Source organism: Phoca vitulina, unplaced genomic scaffold, assembly GCF_004348235.1.
Source record: "Phoca vitulina isolate PV1807 unplaced genomic scaffold, GSC_HSeal_1.0 scaffold139, whole genome shotgun sequence".
NCBI classification, from domain to species: Eukaryota; Metazoa; Chordata; class Mammalia; order Carnivora; family Phocidae; genus Phoca; species Phoca vitulina.
In genome coordinates, this window is record NW_022589842.1 from 186,398 (window position 1) to 199,220 (window position 12,823).

The window sequence follows — 12,823 nt, forward strand, 5'->3', positions numbered from 1 at the left end:
CAAAGGAAATTAAGCCTTCAGTGCAATGGTTCACCCAAGAGGATGACCCTAAAGAGAATTATTAAGCCTAGGACCTTAGAGAAGATGGTGGCAGAGTTCTTTATACATAGATGACCATACCCTGCTTCTTGTAATATGAAGCATTTGAGGAATCCATACATGGTTTTTCAAATGATAAACTATGGTCCTGTGGGGATGATGATCTCACTAGCCCCAAACCAACTTCTTTTTTTACTTCTTCTTCTTCTTTTTAATTTAAATTTTACTTAGTTAACATACAGTGGTTAACAACATACTTAGTTAACAACACTGGTTTCTGGAGTAGAATTCAGTGATTCACCACTTACATACAACACCCAGTGCTCATCACAAAAAGTGCTCTCCTTAATACACTTCATCCATCTATCCCATCCCCCCACCTACCTCCCTCCATCAACCTCCGGTTTGTTCTCTATGGTTAAGTGTCCCTTATGGTTTATTTCCCTCTCTCCCTCCCCCCCATATGTTCACCTATTTTGTTTCTTAAATTCCACATGAGTGAGATCATATATTTGTCTTTCTCTGACTGGCTTATTTCACTTAGCATAATACCCTCTAGCTGCTCCATCCATGTTGTTGCAAATGACAAGATTTCATTCTTTTTGATGGCTGAGTAATATTCCATTGTGTGTGGGGGGGGTGTATCTCACATCTTCTTTATCCATTCATCAGTCGATGGGCATTTGGGCTCTCTCCATAGTTTGACTATTGTTGATAATGCTGCTATAAACATCAGGGTGCACGTACCCCTTCAAATCTGTATTTTTGTATCCTTTGAGTAAATACCTAGTAGTGCAATTGCTGGGTCGTAGGGTAGCTCTATTTTTAACTTTCTGAGGAACCTCCATACTGTTCTCCAGAGTGGCTGCACCAGCCCAAACCATCTTCTAAATGCCATGTTCCCAACACGTTTCCAGCAGTTTACACAGCACTGTAGGTTCAGTGGCCACAGTTTGGGAACCATGAGCTGGTGAGAGGCAGAGCAAGACTCAGAGGCAGAGTTGCAGGTATTCCTGGAAAGTAACATGAAGCAAGGAGGTCACCTCTCTTGCCCCAAGAAGGGGATACATGAGTGGCAGTTAGACTGAAAAACCGTTAGGGAAGTGAGACACATTTATTCTTTTTTATTATTTGTTTGACGGAGAGAGAGAGGGATAGCGATAGCAGGAACACAAGCAGGGGGAGTGGAAGAGGGAGAAGCAGGCTTCCCGCTGAGCAAGGAGCCTGACACGGGGCTCGATCCCAGAACCCCGGGATTATGACCTGAGCTGAAAGCAGATGCTTAACGACTGAGCCACCCAGGTGCCTGAGACACATTTATTCTTAACCTTCACAATATTCTCACTTTCTCTTTAAGGTAAAGGAAGACATTTATTCCAGACAAAGGTTAAGAGGAAAATCTGGCTGCATGCTTCCTTTCTCTGAAACAGGACTGGCTTCCAGCTGGGAACTGGAGCCATTTAAAACACAATGATGCCCGGAGACAAGAGAGCCCTTTTGTGTAAATTATAAGTTGGGCTGGAAAAAAAACACCAAGTAGTAGGTAATATACTCCAGTGTTACACAAAGAGATCAAGGAAAATAGAAAACAGAGGTCTCTTTCCCAAATCTATACTTACTTTACATCATTTTTCAGAAATGTTGAGGCATTCGTTAAGGATGGACTTACACTTCCACCCCAGATGCGTAAATTTTTTTGTCAAGTACATTTCCACGACATAAAATGTGTGTGTCCATTTATTCAACTCGTAAATGCCATACAATTTGGTTTTGGTGTCTTTCTCTCATGGGGCTGAATTATTTCACAGTAAACTTATGCCAAGAAGTACTGGACCAGAGGTGTGTCTTTGCAGCTCAAGCGCCCAGCACAAGGATCTGCTCTCTCACTAACTTGAGTCTGGCCTGGGAAAGGGTCAGGCCGGCAGGGAGCATCACCAGCAACCTCCCTGCAGAGCCCAGGGTGAGATGCAAAGAAGATGAGTGCAGGTTCCAGCCGCAGAGCCAAGACCAAGAGTTTGACAAGTTGTATCTTAACAAAGCATCACCAACCATTTCATCGGTGCCTTTCAAAATCGAGGAATGCACAGGAAGAGGGCAGCTTTGGGTAACTCCCAGCAGACACAAAACCAGCGGGGACCAGGACTCGGGAGAGGGATCCCGAAGCCAGCTGCCTTCTGTCGGCTGTCTGGCTTACTTCTAACAGGGATTTCTGTTCCCAAAATAGAAACGAATGACCTCTTCAAAGCAGATGCAACAAAGGAACAGTCCCATTCTGCTTGCCAGGAAGAAATAAGGCGCGGCGACACCCGAAAGTCATCTCTTCTGGAGCACAAAGGGCCGGACGAAGGGCCTTTCCGGGGGCACAGCTGAAACAGCCAGCCTCCTCAAAGACCTGGGCCCCAAAGCCCCTCGGGGGTGCACCCACCGGAGTAAGGCAGTGCTGGCAGGCTCCCACACACGCCTCCTCCCGCCCAGCACAGGACAGCAACAGCTTCGAGGGCTGCGCTCACAGGACAGCGGGACGGCCAACAGACCTTCGCAGGCTCTTCCCACCCTGCCTCGCCCTTCAACCAAGAAAATCTTTCAGTCAAAGCAAAAACAGTCCATCTGCCTATGGCTAAACAGACAGGTTTTCTATCTTCCCTGCTGTTTTGGCTTGAGCTCTTCCGACTGCAAAGTTCTGAAGCTCCCTTTGCTACGCTTTATTAAGGCCAGAACTATGTATGAGGAAACTAGGACAAGGCCACCCTCGGGCAGCCCTGCGCTGCGAGGAAACACCACAGCCAACATGGCAGCTCGGGCTCCTGCCGGGTAAGGCGACGCAGCCTCTGTGCACGCGCACGCACTCACATACACGCAGATGCACATGAGCGTGCACGCACGTAGGCAGGCGCGCACGCGCAAGCGCTGAGGGCGCTTGTAAAATCCAGAAATGGGGTGCTTCGGGACCCATAAAGGCAGAATTAAATGTTTCAAAGCACACAAAGAGCGAATAAAGTTCTTAACAAAGCTGGAGTGAGCACCTTAAGGAAACAACAACAAAGAGGATGATTTCTTTTAAGAGACATTCAAGTCCAACAGCGAAGTTTCCTAGTTATTTCGAAACTCAAGGGGAGGAAGACAGAGACCAACCCCTCCACAAAGGATCACAAAATACTTGAAAGTAATAAAAAACTTGACAGTGATTGGGACATCAAGATCCTTCTTTGCTTCTTAAGCAATAAAGTACTGTCTCATTTCTCAGGCATCCTGGAAGGAGTTCTCAGGGTCAAACTATACTCTTAACTATACTCTTTAAAGCACATTAGCACACACCCAAATGGAGATGTTACCGTTTCTGCTACAAGCCAAAAAGGGAATCAAACACTCAGTCACTATGGCAGGAACTCCATGAGCACGTGGACTGGCGGAGTAAGGTAAGAGCCAAACGCACAGCCTGCCCTGGGTTCAAATCCAGATCCACCACTTACTGCTTGCCTGACCCCAGGGAAAGCATGTCATCTCTGAGACACAACAGCCAACAAATGACGATATGGTTACCTACATTCAGGTCACTGCAGAGACTTAGAAAGACAGTAGGGGCCTTAGTAACCGATCATAAATATTAATATAGTCAAATGATACAAAGAGCAGCATGGCTTCTAATCAGAGAAAACCAGCTGCTAATACGTATGACTCACAACAGAAGTACCTCTTCCCAAGAGTCCTCCTGGTTTACCTCACCCTCTACAGTCCTCCTCACTCAGTTTCCAGTGCTCCTGGGCTATCTGCACATACCCTCTTTCATGTTTACTCAGGACTCCCCATGAGAATACCAACTCTTAAGAACAAGTCTCACATTTTCTAAGGATAGGTCTCATATTTCTGGGTTTTTTATACAATCTACTTCCTTCCCTGTGCCCCTCAACCATACCTGTATCTCCATATCTGGCATTCCCCAGAATAACAGCCTCAGAGGAAGACTTGAGGCAAACTCACACCTTTCACATCTTACAAGCTCTCACACTTAATGAGCTCAAGCCCTGTCCCTTTGCTATAAGTGAGGAAGAAATCAAGGAACATGGTGGTGAATAGTATTGACCAAGTCACACCGGTGGGGTCAAGTCCCCGGGGCAAAGACCTGGGCCTCTTGCCTCCCCCACCATACCATTGGCATCTGCTTATCACAGAGCCTACCTTATAAGAAAGAACAATTGCCACTGGCATTATAAAGATACATGTCCAAATGACCCACATATCTTACCACACAGCACTGGGCCTTGGGGTTTCAACATTCCTGAGAGCAAGATAAGGCCTACTTCAAGAAACAGCCCTGCATACCCAGGATTCTGAGCTCTGGCCCAATTGTTCTGTTCTCTGCTCTTTTTGACCTCCTGTTTAGATACTTAATTAATTACAAGAAGAAGAAATCAAACAGATAAAGATACTCAGGCATCTTGGTCACTCATTTCTAGGTAATAATAGTAACAATAACAATAAAGCTAACATTCATTTAACCTTTGCTCAGTGCCTCTCTTGCAAGGCACTTTATGTATCTCATTTAATGCTCACAGCAACCTTGTATGGATGTTATTAGTAATCCTCAGTTAACAGATGAGATAACCAGAGTCTAGAGAATTTAGGTGATTTGTCTAGGGTCATACAACTCTTAGGAGGCAAAGCTAAGATTTGAACCCTATTCCATCCTACAAGCAGATCCACAGAGCAATCAAAACAAAGGGTTATAATAAGAAATAAAGCAAAGCTGAGGTATCAAAAAATGAATATGTTTTAATCTTGGGAATTCCTTTGAAAACTAAGTTGTATTTTTGTTGTAATATTATCTTCAAACCCAAACTTTATGAGTCTGTTTGGAAATAGCAACAAGTCATTCACCAATAAGCACACTTCTTTCAGACCCTTTTGGTCACTTCCCGTGAACACTCCACAGGCAGAAACAAATGTGGATACTGTGGAACCCAGCTGGCACATGAGAGTCCTGACCCCCAAAGACTGACGCAGCGGGTGGCCACAGGCGGGACTTCTCAGGAGCCACAGCAGACTCAGTCCCAGGCTGGTGAGGCAGCAATGTTTTTGGAGACCCATTATGTCCCAAATTTTCCACCACATACTATCGGAAAATAAAAAGGACCTAAGTTGTTATTTCTCTGAAATTCTAAAATTTCGTATGGAAAATAGGACAAACATAAATAAGTCTGTGCTTTTATAATTAAATGTCAAGACTGGTTTTCAGATGGCAAAGACAAAAATTGATATCAATATTTTATTGACCTCTATTACTATTTAACATTAAATATGGAGCCAACTCTCTGTAGAAAGCTGTTTCAATGTACTGAATCCCTAGCACTGTGAGGGGGTGATGCTAAATGCCAGGAACAGACGAAAGAAGTCACCATGTCATGTGAGGTAGAAAGAAGAAACCCAAGTATCTCAAACTCATTCCACCATGAAATCCGCTGGCAGGCTGTATGAACACCCCACCAAGTGCCAGACACGATTCCAGGCAGTTGGGCACATCAGTGAGCAGAACAAGGGTGTAGAGTTGAACAATAAACCTACTCAACAGGTAAATTAAGTCGTTTGCTCAGAAATGGTAAGGCAAGCGCAGAGCAGAGCGGAGGACAGCCAGGACGGCCAGAGGGAAGCGGCATCAGAGGATGCTCCCTGAGAAGGCAGTACCAGAGCCAAGGCTAGAAGGAGGCAGGGGGGCTGGACACAGGGATGTGTGAGAAAGAGCGTTCCAGGGAGGGGTCCAAGAACAAAGAAGCAGCCTAGCTGGACAGAGTGAATGAGGGCAAAAGTATCAGGAGATGAGGTCAAAGAGGCAATGGGGGGTCCCAAGAGCTTGTAGGCAACTGTAAGGACTTGGCATTTACTCAAGAAGAATGAGGAGCTATTGAAAGAGTCATGCATTCATTCAACAAGGACTTACCAGATGCTAAACACGTCAAGCCCTGTGCCAGAAGCTAAAGACATAAGAACAGGAAGAGGGCTGAAAAGAGGCAAAAAAAACTAGACTCCTCAACCTTCAGTGGTAGCTAAGGTCTTCTTTAGTAGACTAAGTAACCAAGAGTACATTCCAAGCCTCACATGGGAACCTGGAAATGAGCACTCAGTGGGCTCGAAGGACGCCTCTCCACCCCTTACTTACATATAGATCCTGAACGACTACCAGGAGAACACCAAAAATATGGAAGATCCTAAAGTTGTGTAAATCAGCAGTGAAAATCAAATGAAGTCCAAAAATCATTTTAGTCCTGATTATACCTCATTAGATTCTAAATATTTAAATCTATTGATGGTATTATAATAGCTCTGTAATAACTACAATGGTTTAAAGTCTTAACACCCTATATATTTCCTAACATTTCTAAATGGCAGAATGTTTACTGTTCATTGATATCTAGATATGTATTTGTCATTTTGGTAAACAGACAGTAATAAACATCAATGCTTGGTCTTTCTCCTCTATTAAACTACATAGATTGTATCTCCTTAATACTTCCTCTGTAACTCACCCGTGATACTAGTCATTTTGGACTTTCAAACACTCTTAACACATGCAATATATACATGTATATATATACATACATATATATGTGAAAATGTATATATATGTATATACATATACTGAGTTGTGACATTAAAAATCTCTATATACATATGCATACCACACATATAACTTTTTTAAAGTTTCTAAAAACAACAAAAAAATAAAGTTTCTAAAAACAATATTTAGCCTTATAGTTGTGAACTATATTCTATCTTCTATTACACATCACTTCTTGAGTGATGGTTGTGACCTACTAAAATGATTTCGTGACCTGCAGTTCTAAAACACTAGTCAAGGCACTTAACCAATTAACTATTATTTAATAAATAACCTCAAATTCATCACAACATCACCTGTCCCCTACTTTGTCCACCTACCCTCTCAACCCGCAGAGAAGAGCAAATTCTAGTCTACTCGTAAAATTTTAGAGTGTCCCGAAGGATGATCCTTCAGAGCACAGCCCTGCAAGACTCATGAACTAACCAGAAGGCAGAAAGGAACTAACTCTTCTCTGCTGGAGCCAAACAGAACTCAACCCATCCGCACTATCTGTGCATGAACTTGTCAAAGTCTCCAGTATTCTGAAATAACTTAATGAAAACACATTCTACTGCTAAAGGATCTTTGTCTTTGGCTTCCAGTGCTTTGATAAACTTGTAAATGGTCATTAAAATAGGACAAGTATAAGCACTACTTTGCATCTGAGAGTAGGGCAGATTCAGACTCAGGGGGTCTGCAGTGAGCCCCAAGATTCTTCATTTCTAACAAGCTCCCAGGGGATGCCAATGCGGTGGTCCAGTAACAAAGCCCTAGACAGCACTGGGTCGTTTACAGATCAAGGTAGCCCTCCCTAGCACCCCCTAACAACTGTGTTCAAATACACAGCAAAGCCCTCAGCAGACAGCATCTGCCATGAAGGCAGGTGTACAGGTGATATCCACAAGCACATTAACGTGGGCTTCAGCTGATGGCGACCCATCGATGGTGGTCGGAAAAGGCCATCTGGGAAGACTGGAGAACAGCACCTAAGTGAGGGAGTAAAAGAACCACACGGAGGAAACTGACTTGGAAAGCAGGTCCAGGCTCCTTGAGAAATCTACAGAATGTCCACAGATGAAAAGAGAACATCTATTTGGAAGTAACTCATGTGGAGGCCACTTTCAGGCAAAAAGACTTGAGCAATGGAATGTAGAAAAGACCCATCAAAATATCCATAGGCTCTAACTGACCAATGGGCCACTTACAACTAGGCACAGTTACCAAAAAAGGGAGAATTCCATACATCGCCATACCTCCTCTTCTTCCCCCTTTACCCCACCCACTACATCATTGCAGATAACCTCTCCTCTGCTGTCCTGACCACTCCTCTCTTGCGGTGTATTCAGTAAACTTCTATTTCCTTTGTTCTGCCTCTGATGAATTCTTGTGCAGCCTGCACCACTGACTTCCACCCTACCGTCGCCCCACATTTGGGGGCCCCCATCCAATCAAGAGATACTATATTTAGACACCACGACTCATATACTACCAACTTGGATACACTAAAAGTTAGCTGTGTCTAACAGACTTGCTAGAGTTCCAGCTGGCTGGAAAAAAACATATATTGACAATGAAAACCATCATTCAAAAAAAAAAAAGTCCACCTCCACCCCTTTTTTTGAGACAGAGAGTGGGGTTCGGGGGGTGGTGCAGAGGGGGGGAGAGAAAGAGAGAGAGAGAATCTTAAGCAGGTTCCACATCCAGCATGGAGCCCGATGCAGGGCTCAATCTCACAACTCTGAGATCATGACCTGAGCCAAAATCAAGAGTCAGACGCTTAACCAACTGAGCCACCTAAGCACCCCCCACCTACCCTATTTTATTTGAAAGGAACACAGATGCTCCAAATACTCCGTGTCAACTGGCCACTTTAATTGAAATTAGATACATGCTTCTACTACCCCATTAGAAGTCAAGTTCAGAACACAATGTCTGAGTGTAAAAACTATCATCAGCCAATTGCTTATATTCCATTAGTTCACAGTTGTTGTTGTTTTTATTTTTGTTATTTTTTTGAGATTTTATTTTTAAGTAATCTCTACACCCTACATGGGGCTTGAACTCAACAACCCCGAGACCAAGAGTCTTATGCTCTACAGACTGAGCCAGCCAGGCACCCCTGTTGCTGTTGTTTTTAAATTACCATATTCCTCTTCATTTTATACCATTCTTAGAAAATATTTCCCAGCATTTTCTCCATCAAATCATCAAAAAGTAACTATTGGGAGTTGAAATTCTACCCATTTGGAGGTCACCATTAGCCAACTAAAGTTTGGACATGCTATTCTACATGTTCTACATGTTACTGAATTAATAAAGAGTAAAAATAAAATTCCAGAAAAGGCAAAGCCTACACTACTACAGCCTTCCCTTATTTGAAGCCATGCAGTCTTTCCTCATTCTTGTGGGTTTCATTAAACTAAGAAGCACAGAACACTGTAAACTGATTTGCTAGTTTCCATACTTGCTGCCAAATTTCCACTTCTGCAAAATCAATTTCAATCAAAAAAAAAAAAAAAAAAAAAGGTAAAGTTAATCTAGTTCTTCACAAATGGTCCAGAATGTGAGGTAAAAATTTGGAAGAAAGGAAAGCAGTGGTTGGCAAATAATGCAAATGTTAATTTATTATCTTTATTTTTTAAATTGCTACATTGTCTCAGAATCATTTCCTCCTCTTAGCTCTGGAAAGTTTTTAAAATGTGGACACTGCCAAACAATGACCTTGTTATAAGCCAAAGTTCAGTTATTTTAAGGAATTTACTACCTTTTTGCTGAAGGAGTTCTCATGGAAATCCTTCCAAACCACCAACTTTGTTTAGAATTTTTACACATTTACAATATAATGCTGTATAGTTTCTAAAAATTTTAGGGTTTTACTTTGTGCACTGCTTCAGCCTTTAAGAAAGCAGTACAACCTAAAATCAGTGACACAGGTAGACAAAGGAACACTTAAAAGGGAAAAGCATGAAGTAACTTTGGTGTAGCACGGTTACATTACAGGGAAAATCAAGCTAGGGGCAGGATGCCGTATGCCCCAGCTGCTAAGTCCTAGACAGAAAAGCAGTTTTGAAAGCATACCGTTTCACATCTGCTGACTTATTAAAATACCTCCCCCTTGGTGTCTTCAACAGCAAACTCAGATATGCATGTAAAGACCAATTGGCACCATGTTTTCAGATCCTCAGATGAAATAAGTCCCACTTAGCCAGAATCCAAACAGCTGGGATATTCAAATAACTGGAATTTTTGTGAAAAGGAAAATAATTACAACCACAAGAACTTAACACACAATGTAATCAGCCAACTTCCCAATTACAATGGCTTGCCAGGACAGGAGGGAGAGGGGAAAGGAGAGGGGTCAAGGTCAAGAGGTGAAAGCAAGAGGAAATGGTCCAAATGGGAGACGAGGGTGAAGGAGGAAACTAAGGCACCAGAAAGAGAAGGGACTCACAGGAAAGGCAAAGAGTCAGGCCGGTCTGCAACCCAACAACAGAGATACAAAATACTCTGGCACGTGACATGAAAGTAAAGGAAATCAGTATAAAACTGTGGTCTTCGCCTTAGGAAAATCTCTCTCCATGCACATCTTGAAAAGCACAAGAATTAAAGTTTGATGAAAGCATGCACTGGTCTGCACATTACTTAAATCAAAGGTCAGAAAGGACAGTTAGGGACTCACGGTCTGCATTAGTTCTCCTGGCAAGACAACCTGTTACCTCTTACCAGGAGCCCAGGAAAGCTGCTGGACAATGCTAGGCAGGGCTTACGAGCGGGTGGTCTCTTCCACACCAGTCTGAGTGAGGTTCCATTGCCTCTGTTTCAAACTCCCAGGGAAGCAAACGGTGAGAACGAACAAGCAACTGAGCTGCACGCTACATCTGAAGTGAGGCTTATTCATCTCAAGCTGTGTGGTGTCGGAGCTAGATCTGAGTGAGAACAGCCGGCTTGTGTCAAGCGTACGGTCGCTGCACAGGTTACTGTAGAAAGCGAATGAGCGTGCACGGGCTATTCCCCTGGAACACTTCCCAATCCTGATAAAACTGTCCTCGTTCTTCGCAAGTCCCACCACGACATGTGACAGGTGGAAGGGGTGCACTGGTTACAAAGTAAGTAAGACAGACACTCTTCTGCTAACTGTTAATGTTGTGGGCCTTGTGTACCCACACCAAAAACAACACACACACACACACACACACACACACACGCATGCCTCTAATCACTGCAAGTACTGTTTTCAAACGTACCAAACGTTTCTCTGATAACTTAAAAGTGCATGACTTCACACTATCACATGCAGTGAATATTTCTAATACAGTTAATTATTTGAACCTTTCAAGCAAAAGTACATCTTGCAAATACAGGTATAACTGAAGACTGCCACACAATGACTTCAGAAGTCTTCTTCGTAATTCGGACTGCCATCTGAGAACATTTTCATCAGCCTCCCCCCTTGCCAAAGATCCCCTGTTGAATCTAGCCAAGAGCTAGCCCAGAACTCAGACAATGATGTTATTACAGGAAGAGATTCCATGTGAAAGTAGGTCTATCGTTCAGTTAACACAGATTTTCAATCTCACTGGAACATAAAAATTGCAACCTTTAGAATTGCTCTTACTCAGAATTCTGTTCATTTCAATTCTACACCAAGTCAGTGACTCACCACCCTTGGAGGTTGTGATGAAAACTGTAGCGAACACCCTGAAGGCCACTCTGAAGGGTGGGGTGGGGACAGGGCTCCAGGGACAAGAGCAGGAGTCCAGCCAGGACATCAGAGCTGGGCTCCCTTTAAAGCAGCTCCCTTCCTTCCACGTAAAAGCTATACCGGCTGCCTTCCCAGTATGAATGCCAGCCATGTCAGCAGCTTTCCTTTGATCTGACATGATCATTTTGCCAATTAAAAAGAACTCGTTCTCAGCCATGCCCGGAACTGGGGAAAACAGCCACTGGAGACCCTAAGAATCCTCCCCACCTCTGGACATGGGAGCATCATGCCAGAAAGAAAACAAAAAGCAAAACCCTGAGCTGGGTGCCTCCCTAGGTCTGGGTATGCCTGCCTACATCAGTCTCGAGTCCGGGGGGGGGGGGGGGGGGGGGGGGGGCATCGTGCAGGAAGAGTACAGCATGTGTCCATGGTCCAGTCCTGAATCTCAAGCTGGGTAGCCAAATGACTCAACTATTTGTAGCAAAATGGCCTTTTGTGTTTCTGGGCCTAATGGGAGAAGGCGGGAGGGGTCGGGCAAGTAGCCCATGACCTATAGGACAACTACAAAAGTGCCTAACATTCTTATTACCACACACACTCCTGGGCACCACCTCTGTTCCTGAATCATAATCTCTTAAGGTGGAGTTGTGGGAATCTGCATTTTTAACAAGCTTCCCCCTTAAAATTCTTAAACATACCAACATTTGAAAAACAGGTCTAAACTCAAATTAAACTGATGTGTGGGAGAATGGGACAGGAGGCTGGGGGAGCAGAGGAGGAAGGGATGGAGACAGGAAGAGCAGGCTCCCAAGGATTGGCACCAGGGCACCCCCCACCTTGCCTGAGTGCCAAGCAAACAGGACCCACCACCAGTGAAGCGGGCGGGAGGGGGATGAGCGACAAGTCCTGAGGTCCACACACCACCACCAAATGACTGACAGAAGCCATCTTACTTTTCTTGGTGAGTCAGGGCTCACATGAGATCTAATTGCTCTAGAAAAATAGAGATGTGGCACGCCTTGCTTCTGAGTGCCATGGAACGATTCACTCCTGTTATGCATTTTAACAAGTCAAGATGAGCCCAGAAAAGTACTCACCTCTCCCGCTGACATCCATGCTTCACAAGAGAGGAGGGCGGCATTCCAGGCAGAGGAGCCGGGAAGGAGGTCTACAAGGTGTCTAACTAGAGAAATGGGGTGAAACAGGGAGCAGTGGGAGAGGGGCCCGGAGACAGAGACCAGGCCAGGCCACTGTGACCCATGGCCACAGGCAAGTCCAGCCTTTACCTTTTGAAGCAAGGCCGTGACACGTCAGCTGTTCGGGCCAGAGGGGGTCCCAGACCAGGAGCATCAGCATCCCCCAGGAAAATGGGAGAAATGCAAAGTCTCAGGCTCCACTCCTACCAAATCAGAAACTGCATTTTTAAAGAGCCCTCCAGGGGCACCTGGGTGGCTCAGTCATTAAGCGTCTGCCTTCGGCTCAGGTCATGA